At 47.1% G+C, this 14,512-nt stretch overlaps 1 protein-coding gene across 2 annotated transcripts in view; it reads left to right on the plus strand.

Annotated features, from left to right (window-relative positions):
* Nucleotides 1–5,611, plus strand: part of LOC116473172 (torsin-1A-interacting protein 2) — a 47,209-nt gene extending 41,598 nt beyond the window's left edge. The window contains exon 6 of one of the 2 annotated variants that reach the window (XM_058442777.1): nucleotides 5,539–5,611. The gene's annotated coding sequence lies outside the window, so the exon portion shown is untranslated. Of the gene's footprint in view, nucleotides 1–4,270; nucleotides 4,375–5,538 lie in introns of those variants that run through there. The other variant, XM_058442776.1, reaches the window with a different exon arrangement.
* Nucleotides 5,612–14,512: the final 8,901 nt, after the last annotated feature.

The following is a 14,512-nucleotide window of genomic DNA, read 5'->3' on the forward strand; positions in this document are numbered from 1 at the left end:
TGTGATCTGCCCGTCTCAACCTCCCAAAGTACTCGGATTACAGGCCTGGGGCTCTGCATCTGGACAAAGTTGACATTTTTAATACATCTTTACAAAATGTGAAGAATTCCTAATAGGACTTTTTTTTTTTAAGACTCATAGCCTAAACAAAGTTAAATACAGTTTTTAAAGATTATTCTGTTAAGAGTACCCTAAATAATCATATGAAGACGAGAATTATGTCTAATTTTTTGTCTGCTTTGTATTATTTACATTTCAATACTTGGCATTTGTTTGAAAAAGAATCTAATATTTTTCTAAAGATATTTCAGTGTTAACGACTGTCAATTTATTTCCCTATTTTCAGGTCCATAATAATTTTACATAAATTTCAGGTCCATAATAATTGTACATAAACTTTCTTGATCATAAATTATTGCAGCATTTTATTCTTGCAGTAATAACTGTTTATTAAATTGAGTGGTAGATTTTTAAATCTAATGCACACAAGGTGATTTCCACTTCAAGTTACATTATAGACTGCATTTATATATTTGAAAGTGAATATCCAAATTTAACAAATCAATGACATGCTTCATTCGAATTGCTATAACCGTTCAAACATAGTTTATTGAGAATCCATCTTTTCCTCACTGATTTGAAATGCCACTTTGTCACATACTGGATTCTCATATGTATTTGTGCTTATTTCTGAATGTTCTATGCTGATCCATTGACCTGGCTGATTAGGCATAAGTACCACACAGTTTTAATTATTGTGGCTTTAATATCTGGTGGTGGCTCATTTTTTTTTTTTCAGAGTTTTTCTAGCGTTATTACTTACTCTTTCCAATGAACTTTAAAAATCACCTTGTCTAAAAAGTAAATATTTGTCATAGGATTGCATTAATTTTTCTAGTGATCTGGTGGGAAATTGGCATCTTTATGACATATCCAAGAAGCAAGCAAACTCTGTTCTGGGTAGCTTTGTTTTTATGATTTTACTATGGCTAGAAGCAGCTAGAAAGTGTTGTGTCTCAAATCTAAAAACCCAAATCTGGTGAAGTTCTAAGTTTATTTAAAATACCAATTTTTTTCCTACTCAAATATGAACGATGAGAATGGATTATCTCTGCTTCCCCTACTCCCTCCAGCACTGTGAGATTTCCTTCTATTTTCTAGAAGCAAGGAATCTTTATTCATCTTTGGAATGACTCAATTCACTGAGGCCCCTCGCGGAGATAAACAGTGCCTAAGTTGCTTCCGAACTGCCATGGTTTTCTGTGAAAGGAAACCCCTCTCTACTGGATTATCTTACGAATGATGTTGAATAATAGAAGCTCTGTGAAAACATTTATTCCTAGAATAAGAATATAAACACCCTCATACCAAAGCCACTGGTGGTCTTTAGTTCTTCTCCAAGTATTCCTAATTCTGTAATCCTTTTGTCTCCTGACTTTTTTGCTTTCTGTAATCTTGGGTATGAGGCTACATATTCCATTCACAAATATTTACTGAATACCCACATGTGCCAACAACTGAGTTGAACATCAACTATCTTAATGACATGGGGAGAAAAAGACCCTCATATGGTTTGGGTGAATATTTCCTTCCACCCCAAGGTTTGTAACCTTTGAATAGGATCCTCCCTCTTCTATCTATGGGAAATAGGACTAAGAATACGTAGTCTGGCAGGATGTCCTTTTTTGCTGACAATAGGGTATCCATAAGCAATATGATGTTCAAAGTCTCAAAGTGGATCAACATTTTGAGACTTAGTAGCAGCATGCTTCGAAGAGGATACTGGAGGAGAAACCAGCCCTGCATCAGAAATAATTAATCCACTAGCCCCTATGGGTCATTATCTGCTACTCATTGCAGCAGATAATGATATTCCCAGCTGTGATTTGGGCTGGTTGTCCCCTAACAAGTTTTCATGCACAGAACCCAGGTCAAAACCCAGGTAGAAAGAAAATGCAAACATGCCTCTCATCTGAGGGGGTGACCCTTTCAGGCCCAGTGGGGATGCAGCAGCTGTCTTGCAGAAAGGTCTTGAAGAGATGAAGAGCTGTAGTCTGATGGGGAGTAAAAACTGGGTGAAGACCATGAGCAGGGTTTTTCTTTTTTCTTTGTTTCTTTTTTTAGACAGAGTCTAGCTCCATCACCTGGGCTGGAGTGTAGTGGCATGAACACAGCTCACTGCAGCTTCGACCTCCCAGGCTCAAGTGATCCTCCCACCTCAGTCTCTGGAATAGCTGGAACCACAGGCACACACTACCGTGCATGGCTAATTTAAAATTTTTTTTTGGCTTGGTGTGGTGGCTCACGCCTGTAATCCCAGTACTTTGGGAGGCCGAGGCAGGTGGATCGCCTGAGGTCAGGAGTTCAAGACCAGCCTGACCAACATAGTGAAACCCCGTCTCTACTAAAAATACAAAAAATTAGCTGGGGGTGGTGGTGGGTACCTGTAATGCAAGCTACTCAGGAGGCTGAGGCAGGAGAATCACTTGAACACAGGAGAATCACTTGAATGCAGGAGAATCACTTGAACGCAGGAGAATCACTTGAACGCAGGAGGCGGAGGTTGCAGTGAGCCAAGATCGCACCATTGCACTCCAGCCTGGGCAACAAGAGCGAAACTCCGTTTTTTTTTTTTGTTGTTGTTGTTGTTTTTTTGTAGAGATGCGGTTTCACTATGTTGCTTAGGCTGGAGCAGCTATTTTTCAGACAGCATTTAGTCCCCATCATTTTGCCTTACCTTACTTCCTGGTGGGCAGCATTGCATGTAAGTTTTTGTCACACAAAACACTAAATAAAGACTAGAGAGATGGCTTGTTCTGGTGCATAGACAACCTTTTGCAGAGGAAGGATGAGAACGTGTAGATTTACCTTGTTGTTTTGATTAACTCTCCATCCACCAGTCCCAGCTGGTAGCATCAATGAGCAGGAATTTTCACAGTCATCTGGAGAAAACACACCATATTAAAAAGCAAACAAATTTGTTTTATGGGGGAGGGGTTCACAGATGCATTTGGGAAAAATTAGCAAATGGCCCCTTGCTTACCATCTTCACTGTTTTCTTTTTCATCCTGAACATCAAAGTCGTTCAGTGGTTTTGGGATCACATGTTCCACTTAATGTTTAAAGCAGATGCCGATGGGAGGAGTAGAAACATCCCTGTGAGGAAAACCACAACTATGCATTGTTATTTGAAATTTGCTCTAGTTTCACATTCTTAAAAATGTTAAAAACTGGAGTGAGAACTGACTTTTTTCCGTGAGGTGTTGCTGAAGAATGACGGTGGCCCAGTGAGCTGTGGCTATCTGGGAGGTGAAGGTAGTTTTGTTGAGTGGTGCCTGCTGGGTTTGATTCACTATGACAGCCACCTGTAGCTGCCCCGCCAAGGGGTACCAGATTCCACCTTCTCCTCATCTTCAACACTTCCTTGAGCTGGCCTCATGGCTGCAACCGAGACAATGCTGTGACAGGGCTTTGGCTCTGTTAGCCATGTGGGGTACAGACACAAGTGCCACTGTGGCCAAGGCCAGCTACATTTATCCAGCTCCTGTAAACACACTTTCTTGTAGAATCACAAAGATGTAGGAAGTCCTGCATCTTCCATCCGCTTCTTTCCCATCCTGTAGCCACTCCTGGGTCTCCTGTTTTAGTCCCTGTGTGGTTCCAGTGTCTAAGAAATGAACACATGGGAGTTATAACCCCTTTTTAAGTATCTTCTGCCTACATATCTTCCATAGCTCAGTCTTTTTCTTCCCTTTTACAGCGAGGTAGCAGGTGCTTGAGTTCTCTGAGAGGAATGAGAAGGACAAATGCAAACCCTTTCCCTTGAGCCTTTGCAGCTGGTTGACTCAATAATAGTTGCTGAGTGCCCATGGGTCAGGCTCTTCCAGGGCTGGCTTTGCTCCGTAATGAACACCTTGCACTCCAGGATTGTTTGATTATCCTTCAAAACTGGACACACTCTTTCCTGTCAGATGGTTTCTGTGATCATGCATTGAGGTGGAGGTGGATGTGACGACCTCTGACGGTCCTTCTAGCCCTAGAACTCTATAATTCTAATGGTCAGGGCATGTCTTAGCATCTGTCTTCTTTCTCCTCTTATTGCTTTCATTTACCACATTATTTCTGTCTACCTTCTCAAGACTGTAGCCTTTCACCTAGCACATCCTCTGTATATCTGCATCCATCTCTGGTTGAATTTCAGTTTGTAACCACCAGACCAGTCTTACCTGGCCCTACTCTGTGGATAACAGAATGTCCTGTTACTTTGCAGACACAGAGCTAAGAAGTTGCAACTTATGCAGCCAGGGCATGCACAGAAAAGAAAACTTTGACCTCAAATGACACCGGGAACTGAAGTCTCTTCCCCAACCATGGAACTAAACGTTTGGGACATATGTGGAATCTGAACACTGGAACATTTTCAAAAGTGGGGCGTCAATTGTCTAGGAATTTCTGGTGATAAGACCCCTCCCCATGCCTTACCAAAAGTCTCATTTGAAGTCCTTCCAGTCAAATCCTGCCCTGCCAGCATTTCACATACCAACCTGTCCTTCCTAACCCATAAAACTTGCCCCAAAACCCAGATCTGGGAGAAGGATTTGAGTTTTGCCTGCTGTCTCCTTAGCAGTTGACCTCAGAACAAAGCGTTTCTTTTCTTTCCTTTTTTTTTTTTTTTCTGGGATGGAGTGTCACTCTGTCGCCCATGCTGGAGTGCAGTGGTGTGATCTCGGCTCACTGCAACGTCCGCTTCCCGGGTTCAAGTGATTCTCCTGCCTTAGCCTCCTGAGTAGCTGGGATTACAGGCGCCCGCCACCACGCCTGGCTAATTTTTTTGTATTTTTAGTAGAGACGGAGTTTCACTATGTTGGCCAGTCTGGTCTTGAACTCCTGACCTTGTGATCCACCCACCTTGGCCTCCGAAAGTGCTGGGAATACAGGTGTGAGCCACCACGCCCGGCCAGCCTTTCTTTTCTCAAAGCCCAAAGCCATAGTATTGGCTTCTCTGTGTGTCGGGCAGTAAGCCCATTGCTTGGTAGCAAGTCTGTCTTCACTGTCTACAAAATGCTTTGATCAATAGCTCCCTGCCCCTCCTCTAGTGATCTAGACCCATCCATAGTAATTTCACTCTTTTCCCGAGGGCAAAGTCTGGTGGGAAAGAAACAATGAGGCTAACATCAACTTCCTAAAGTAATGATTCCACATTTGGCAAGCAGATGGACCCACCCAGTCTCTGATTATGGCCAGTCTTTGAACACCTGACTCCACTTTCTACCTGCAGTCTCCACTGTAGCTTATTTTAGTCTCAAGCAAGTAAATACCTGGGAAGGTTTAGTACCTCACCTGTGAAAATACATGTTAATTTTCCACCCTGGAGTTTAATAAGCTCCTTGAGGGCAGGGGTGGTATTTTCATTTTTATTTCTCTAACACCTAGCACAAACGTTTGGTGTCTAGTTTAGGTCCTCAACAAATGTTAGTTGAATAAACAGTTTTCTCTCTGTTAACCCTCCTCTCTAATGGCGGTTTTTTCAAAATCCAGGCACGGATTGGCCTTACTGCACACTTCAGCATAGGAGCACGTCGGTTCACCATTACAGTAACGGATCTCAGGGGTCAAAGTTGTGGACTCAATTGTAGAGGAAACCACTGGGCTCACCAAGAGAATGATCGTTTCTGGCCCCTTTCTACATAACTTCACGCAACACGGAGACTCCTGAAGGTTGCAGATGAGTTGGAGTTCTGAAAATCGGGTTGTTTCGTCTTTATTGAAATGTCCCAGCTTCGTTTGACTGGACTTGGGTCACTAATAGGTTTCTTACACTTTGGCTTTGAGTTTCTTTGCCTAGAGGCCTGTTAAGTCAAGAAAGTCTAGGAAAAAAAAGGGGGCATGAAATAGTAACACGGAATGACTGAAAGGGTCATTTTGCAGATGGGGAAACCAAGGGGCTAAGTGACTGCCCTAAGGCCACAGGTTGTTACAGTGCAGAGCTGAGCCCAGAACCTAGATCCTGGGCCCGAGGCCACTGGTCTTTCCACTGTGGGGAAACCTTAGTGAGCCGGGGAAGTACAGTATTTATAAGAACCTACCACTGAACTATCGGGGGGGGGGTGGAAAATGGCTGTTTGCCTCCATTTGAGGCTTTCTCAGCATTCTTGTTTTACAGAGTACACCACCCCATCTCCCTGCTTGGAGGTGCGTATTGTCTACGGCACCCATAACTGCAGGACTGGCAGCCTGGGAAGGGCCATGGCGGGGGCTGACGGAAGCCCTCACTTTGGCGCTCCCTTGCACCTCCCACCCACATGATGCAGAGGTCCGTTGTGCTCGATCCTCCCTGGCTCAATCCTTCTCTGCTTGCAGCCTCCCGGTGTCCCAGAATCCAAACTGCACCCCATGTCCCTGCCAGTCCAAGTACTATCAGATATGTCAACAGCAGGGAAAGGCCACTTCCAGGTTTCCAGCTGGGCCTGAGGGGCTTTGTGGAGTCAGTAGCAGAGGAGGCAGGGTGAGCAGAGCCACTGGGCAGGCACAGCTCAGGAGCAGGCCTGATGTGCAGCTGGAAGAAGAGGGATTGGCCCTGGAGTCTCCACTGGCTGGGCTGGGAATGGTCCTAGACACCGGTATCAGGCTGGACAGATGCGTGTTTGTTCCCCATGCTCCTGCGCAAGGGGCAGAGCTACAGTTGCTACTGATGTACCAAGAGGCTGACTGTCCTCAGTGTGTCCACTCCAGGAGAGAACCATGGCCTCATGTGCTTGCAGCCTGCCCGGCCACTCAGGGTGCTTCACGTTGCCACAGTGCTCTTGGTTTCATGTCACTGCCTTTGGGAGACAGCAGTGTCCGTGGATACCTCTCTGGGCCTGGATACCCAGGTCAGTCAGCAGTTCCTGAAAAACCTGCACCTGAAAAAGTCCCAGCCCTGACCTCCGGACTGCTGCCAATGGCTCTAGAATCCTACCTGTCACAGCTGGACATGGAAGCAAGAAGGGTGGTGGCACCATATTGGGTAAGTTGGCTTTGGGGAGTTCCAGTCTGGAAGAATCTATAAATGACCAGCTAGTTTTGTTAGGTTGGTCCCGATTGCTGTGTAATTCCCAAAAGGGAAGAAGCTCAGAGAAGCAGGGAAAAAGAAACTGAAAACTCAGATGCTACCAAAGGAGTGTGGCTTCGGTTGCTCAATACTTTGTGCTCCAGATCATGAAGCTGATGAGGAAAGCCCTGGCAGGTCTCCGAGTGCTCTGAGGTACAGCTCTGAGCAGACGCCCCTGCTCCAAGTCCTCAGAATTACCCCATTTGTTGCAAATGGACTGTGGAATCATTTTCCCCAGGAGTTCAAACTACATCTTACTAAACCTCTACCATCATCATGTGCTTGGGTGTAAATGAAGCCCCAGTATTTTATCCTCTTAAACCTCGTAACCTAACAGGATGTGGAGGAATTGAACTCTGGGACACTGTTGGTGGGATTGCAAAATGTTGCAGCTGCTGTGGCAAACGGGATGGGGATGGTGGTTCCTCAAAAAATTACAAATAGTATTACCACATGATCCAGCAACTCTACTTCTAGGGACAGAAATAGAATTCCCAAAAGAATGGAAAACATGGTCTCAGCAATGTATTTCTTTTCTTTTCTTTTCTTTTTTTTTTTTTTGAGCTGGAGTTTCCCTCTTGTCTCCCAGGCTGGAGTGCAATAGTGCAATCTCCTCTCACTGCAACTTCCGCCTCCTGGGTTCAAGCGATTCTCCTGCCTCAGTCTCCTGAGTAGCTGGGATTACAAGTGCCCACCACCACGCCCGGCTAATTTTTGTATTTTTGGTAGAGACTGGGTTTCACCATGTTGGCCAGGCTGGTCTGGAAGTCCTGACTTCAGGTGATCTGCCCACCTCAGGCTCCCAAAGTGCTGAGATTACAGGCATGAGCCACTGCGCCCGGCTCTCAATGATGTATTTCTACACCCATGTTCATAGCAGTGTTATTCACAGTAACCAAAACGTGGAAGCAACCCATTTATCCATCCACAGATGAATGGATAAGTAAAGTACAGCATACATACAGTGGCATATTATTCAGCCTTAAAAGGAAGGAAATTCTGACCTGCCACATGAGATGAGCCTTGAGAACGTTATGCTGAGTGAAATAAGCCATTCACAAAAAGACAAATACTGTAGGATTCCGCTTATGTGAGGTACTTAGAGTACGCAAAATCATAAAGGCAGAAAGTTAGAATGGTGGTTGCCTGGGGCTGGGGGCTGAGGGAATGGGGAGCTTTTGTTTTATGGGTACAGAGTTTCAGTTTTGCAAGATGAAGAGTCACGGCAGTGGATGGCGGTGACGGTCACACATTATGAATGTGCTTGATACCACTGAACTGCTGCCCGCTTAATGGTGAAGGTGATAAGCTTCATATGTGTATTTTACCACAATAAAAGACATTGAAAAAAAAAACAAAACCCTCCAGCCTGTGAAAGACAGGAGTGCATCTGGTTCCTTCAGCTGGCTTTGGCTGGCTGCAAAGCGCTTGCAAGGCCTGTGCTGGGTGCTGGGGCCAGTGCAGTGGGGAATCCAGCCTCGAGGAACAACCTGTCTGCAAGGGAAAATAAAGGGCATGCCAGATACCAGCAATCCAGCAACACGCGGGGAGGTGGAGAGAGGATGTTTTGCTTATCCAGAAAAGGGAGTGATTGCTTCCAGGGGCCTCAGGGGAGTAAATCATAGAATCCTGGACAAGGTTTGAAGGACAGGTAGGATTTGGGTGGGTGGAGAAGGGTGCATGGGGTCAGAATTGTAACTGAAAACTCATTCCAGGTGGATAGAGAAAATTTCTAGTGTTGTTGTTGTTTTTAAACTATTTGGGAGACTGGCACAGACCCTTTTTGAATACCTGATGGGCTCACATTTCTGTTCAATCCCAGCAGGTTCCTAGACCTCAGGATCATTTAAATGGATCCGTTTGGGTGGGGTTTGGGGCTGAGGTCTGGCGATGCCAGGAGTGTGTGCCTGGTTTGTTCCCTCACCCCTACTCCCTGTGGTCAGTGCTCCACTTGCTGGGACATCCTGGGACCATGAGGAGATGGCCCAGTGCAGCAAGGCCTGGAGAGGAGAAGGCTGTGGGGTCTACCCCAGTGAACAGCTTCTGCCTGGGGACCTGTGAGTGGTCTGCCCCGAGGCTTCTGCCATCCATCTCCTCGGCTGGCACAGCCCAGGACCTCAGTGTGCTCACAGCCTGGGAGGAGGGAGACCAAGCCAGGCCGCATGAGGCTGAGCCGCCCACCCCACCACTGTTTCCTTTGCCCTGCGCCCTCCCCCTCCCGGGTGTCCCACTGCCTTCTCTCCACTTCGATCTCCTCTAGCCCTGCTTCGCTCACGTCTCTCCACTGTCTAGATCCCCTTTCTTTTCATCTTAAAATCTGCTGCCTGCGTGAACCGCCCCAACATGTCCCCGAGGACAGGCTGTGAAGCTGCATGCCAGTCCCTTTATATTTGGAGTTTCTTGAAGTCAGTGTTTGCTTAGGAGATTTCATCTTGGGGGAAGAGAAGTGATGACTCCTCATCATCCTGCCTACCTACAGATTTACTGAGCCCCATCCTTCCGACAAGATGAACCTACCTCCAGGCCTTGCTTACATACAAAAATTGAACATATCTGTTAAAAATAATTCAAACATGAATGGTTCCAGAGTTTCTGCTTGGAGTGATGAAAAATCTTTGGAGGCCAGGCTCAGTGGCTCATGCCTGTAATCCCAGGACTTTAGGAGGCCAAGGCGGAGGGATTGTTTGAGCTCAGAAGTTCGAAACTACCCTGGGCAACATGGTGAAACCCCATCTGTACAAAAAATACAAAAATTAGCTGGGTATGGTGGTGCATGCCTATAGTCCCAGCTACTTGGGAGGCTGAGGTGGGAGGATCCCTTGAGCCTGGGAGGCAGAGGTTACAATGAGCTGAGATTGCACCACTGCACTCTAGCCTGGGTAACAAAGCCAGACCCTGTATCCTGTCTCAAGTAAACGAAGAAGAAAAAGAAAAATCTTTGGAAACATAATAGCGATGGTTGCACAACACTGTGAATGTTAATTAATTAATTTATTTATTTTGAGATGGAGTCTTGCTCTGTCGCCTAGGCTGGAGTGCAGTGGCACAATCTCGGCTCACTGCAACCTCCGCCTCTCGGGTTCAAGTGACTCTTCTGCCTCAGCCTCCCGGGTAGCTGAGATTATAGGATGCGTGCCACCACACCCAGCTAATTTTTGTATTTTTACTAGAGAAGGGGTTTCACCATATTGGACAGGCTGGTCTCGAACTACTACCGCTCCCGGCCAACAAAAATATTTTTAAAAAATTCATGGGCCAGGTGTTGTGGCTCACGCCTGTAATCCTAGCACTTTGGGAGGCCAAAGCGGGCAGATCATGAAGTCAGGAGTTCTAGACCAGCCTGGCCAACATGGTGAAACCCTGTCTCTGCTAAAAATACAAAAATTGGCCAGGCATGGTGGCGCACATCTGTAATCCCAGCTCCTCAGGAGGCTTAGGCAGGAGAATGGCTTGAACCTGGGAGGTGGAGGTCACAGTGAGCCGAGATCGCACTACTGCACTCCAGCCTGGGCGACAGAGTGAGACTCCATCTCAAAAAATTAAAAAACAAAAACAAAAAAAATTCATACAGTAGGAACGAACCTGTGCCAGCTGCCACTGTTTTTCACTCTAGCCTTCTGCCCTTGACCTTGTGGGGAGAAAATTGCTCAGCAGTTGGAGCATAGCAGGCCCTTTGCTTGTTGAAAGCCCCCAGAGAGGCTCAAAGGGAGCCAAGTCCCTGTTCCAGAGCAGGAAGGCATGGCATGTCCTGTCCTAAGACATGCAGGATGTGCTGGAGGCCGCTCTCCATTAACAAGGCATCCTTCAGGCTCAATGATCAGAGCAGATGCCTCTGTTGTCTTGCCCCTGCGGGAGAATACCCAGAATGCACTCGATTCTCAGGTGGGGTTTTGTATAATTGTACTTGGAAAAATTTCTTTTTGAAATGTAGACTGACAAAAACCAAAATAACAAGAAGGCATGAATTGAAAAGCCTCATTTCTACCTCTGTGTCTTTTATTCCTTGCTCCCTCCCAATAGGAAACTATTTTTATTAGTTTTTGTGTGTGTGTCCTTCCAGTTTTTCTTTACTTCCATTTTATATTATAACTTGCATCTTTTGTAAAATTCTCAATTCTTAATTTTTCTCTTTTAGGTTCCTCCTATTCATTCTCACCAGCTCATGATTCCTCCTCTGATGGGGACATGAGGGGCCAGGCAGGGGTGGCAGGGAGGTAGAGTTAAGAGAAGGGTGGGAGAGCTGGTGGGAACCTGAGTATCCAGGGGCCTGGGGTTTGGAGTCTTCTAATCATTCTGGAGCCCTTTAATTTGAGGAAGGAGTTCAGAGGACTTGAATTTCAAAATGTCTCATTAGACCCAGAACAAACATCCTGTTGGGGGAGTGAGTGGTTCTTTGCTAGTTTTAGGAATAAGGATCTAATTCCCAATGGATGGAAAAACTCTAGGTCAAGGCAAAGCCCAGCCCAGGAGGGCGGTCCCTGCAGGGATGGGTGGGAGTGGATGGAGACCTGGCTTGTACCCAAGGCCTGCACCTGAGTCCCCAACATGCTCAGGTGCCTGCGGCCAGGGCCAGGGGAGCCACATAGTCTTCTGTCTACACCTGGATGGGAAGGCAACCTCACATGCCAGTGCAATCTGGCCACCCAGCCTCTGGCCATCCACCCCTGTGGAGACCAGAACTGTCCTCTCCCCTGGGAGTTCAGGGCTGCCTTATCTATCAGCTGTGGCTGGGTTCCCTCTGTTGGCGTGGGGAGAGGCGGGAGTTGTTGACAGGATAGAGAGGAAGTGGGAGGCCAAGCAGTTCCCTGGAGGCCTAGGGGAGGCTCCCTGCAGGGACTAGCCACCCCTGGCAAATGACATCTGGGACTGAGGCACCTGGGATTGTGGAGGGGGATTTTCTGCAGGGGTGGCTTCTGCCCTGCTTAGGGCACGGCCCTGGGTGGATGTCCATTTCCTAAGCTTCAGGAACAGTTCAGGGCTGCCCAACAAATGAGTTTAGAAGCAGAAATGTTATCCTTATGAATAATCCCAGGTATCTTTATGCTGAATGTATTGGAACATGTTTGTTGGACAATAATTTCACAAATTTGGAGAAGGTTGAGCTTTTTATAGCCTGAATGGAGGTGCTTTAGAAGATCTTGCCTTTCAGGGACTAGGAACAAGAAGATGACCTCCTGGCTGAGCATGGTGGCTTTGGGAGGCCAAGGAGGGAGGATCACTCGAGGGTAGGAGTTCGAGACCAGCCTGGGCAACATAGTGAGACCATGTCTCTACAAAAAATTAGCTGAGCATGGTGGCACGCATCTGTAATACCAGCTACTAGGGAGGCTGAGGTGAGAGGATTGCTTGAGTCCAGGAGATCAACGTTACACTGAGCTATGATCACACCACTGCACGCCAGTCTGGAGGACAGAGTAAGACCCTGTCTCAATAAAATAAATAAAAATAAATTTTAAAAAGATGGCCTCCGGCCTTCGTTTCACCTTCCTCCCAGCCCTCTCTCCAGGGCTCTGCCTGCCTGAGAATTCCTGCTTGGGGCCAGGCACAGTGTGGTTCATGCCTGTAATCCCAGCACTTTGGGAGGCCGAGGTGGGTGGATCACCTGAGGTCAGGAGTTTGAGGGGAGGGGCTGAGTGCAGGTGTGGGCATCGGTGCAGCAGGGAGAAGGGGAGAGCCCAGAGGGAACCTTCCTTCCTGATGCCTAAGTAGCCCCTGTGGGGGGCCCTGCTGCCTCCAGATTCGGTTCTGTCTGTACATCCTACTGTAACAGCCAGAGAAATCTAACATCGCTGACTCCATCTTGCTTCTAACCTCATAAGCCAACTGCCTTTGCTCATCCCTACACACAGGCCAAGTTAACCACGAAAAGCATTTTGATTACAGTTTAACGCTAGTGCTAACGACTACCTCTCTTTTGAAACAGACTCCTGAGGAGATGAGGAAGTGTGCACACAAGTAACAGTGCTGTCTGAAAGACTTAGAGCAACAAGGTGGATCTGACAAGCAGTTGACCATGAACAAAGAAGTTTTGCAACCTCCTTGGACCCCTGATGACAGCCAGATGTCTGTGGCCTCCAGTCCCCTCCAGACCTTCACCCCCTCTGTGGTCCCTCTTCCTCTAATATGAAAGGAGCCTAAAAAAATCTATCAATTTAACTTGGTTCCTGCTGGGCGTGGTGGCTCACACCTGTAACCCCATCACTTTGGGAGGCTTAGGCAGGAGGATCACGAGGTCAGGAGTTCAAGACCAGCCTGGCCAAGAGACCAGTCTGGCCAGTATGGTGAAACCCCGTCTCTACTAAAAATACAAAAATTAGCTGGGTGTGGTGGTGGGCACCTGTAATCTCAGCTACTTGGGAGGCCTAGACAGGAGAATTGCTTGAACCCAGGAGGTGGAGGTTGCCATGAGCTGAAGATTATGCCATTGCACTTCAGCCTGGGCAACACAGCGAGACTCCGACTCAAAAAAAAAAAAGGTTCTTTAGGTCATTGGTCCTCCATCTTCTCAGTTGGAAGCTCCCCGAAATAAAGTCATCTTCCTTACCCCAACACCTTCTTTCAACTTACTGGCTGTCATGTTGTGAGTGGTAGAGTTTGGACTTGGCTATACTGCTAATGATAGTGGCTACCACATGTGCCATTATCATTAATGTGAGGTGTCACATTGGGACCATAATGCCCACTGTATCCATTAAAATTAAGTGAGGTGTCAGCTCACTTAATTTTTTTTTTGAGATGGTGTCTCACTGTGTAGTCCAAGCTGGAGTGCAGTGGTGCAATCTTGGCTCACTGCAACCTCCGCCTCTGGGACTCAACTGATCCTCAGTGTCTCAGCCTCCCAAGTAGCTGGGACTACAGATGCCTGCCACCTTGTCCGGCTAATTTTTTGTGTTTTAGTAGAGACAGGAGTTCACCATGTTGCCGAGGGTGGTCTCGAACTTCTGAGCTCAGGCGATCTGCCTGCCTCTGGCTCCCAAAGTGCTGGGATTACAGGCGTGAGCCACCGCACCCAGCCAGCTCACTTAATTTTCATGGAATACAGTGGGCATTATGATCCTAATTTTACAAGTGAGAAAACTGAGACACAGAGAAGTCCCCAAAGTTGCCTATAGTCACACAGTAAGTGGTAGAGTCAGGATTCCAGCTGAAGTCTGCTTCCAAATCCCACCTTCTAACCGCTGCCCCTAGACTGCTGTGTCTGCTGGGGTGTTAGGTCACAGGAGAAAAGAGATATGGCTTTGTGACCCAGCAGCTCCTCCTTCACCTCCTCCTGCCATCCTCAGCACGAGCTGGCTATGTGAGCGGTGCTGTGTGCTGGGCTGGAGGATGGAGCCGTGTGCCACTCCCCCCGAGGCACGCTGTGAAGGTGCAAGCGGTGTGTTCTGAGAGGTTGTGCACGACTTGGTTCTCCACCCAGTGAGC

The sequence above is a fragment of the Hylobates moloch genome, unplaced genomic scaffold, assembly GCF_009828535.3.
Source record: "Hylobates moloch isolate HMO894 unplaced genomic scaffold, HMol_V3 SCAFFOLD_8, whole genome shotgun sequence".
Lineage (NCBI taxonomy): Eukaryota > Metazoa > Chordata > Mammalia > Primates > Hylobatidae > Hylobates > Hylobates moloch.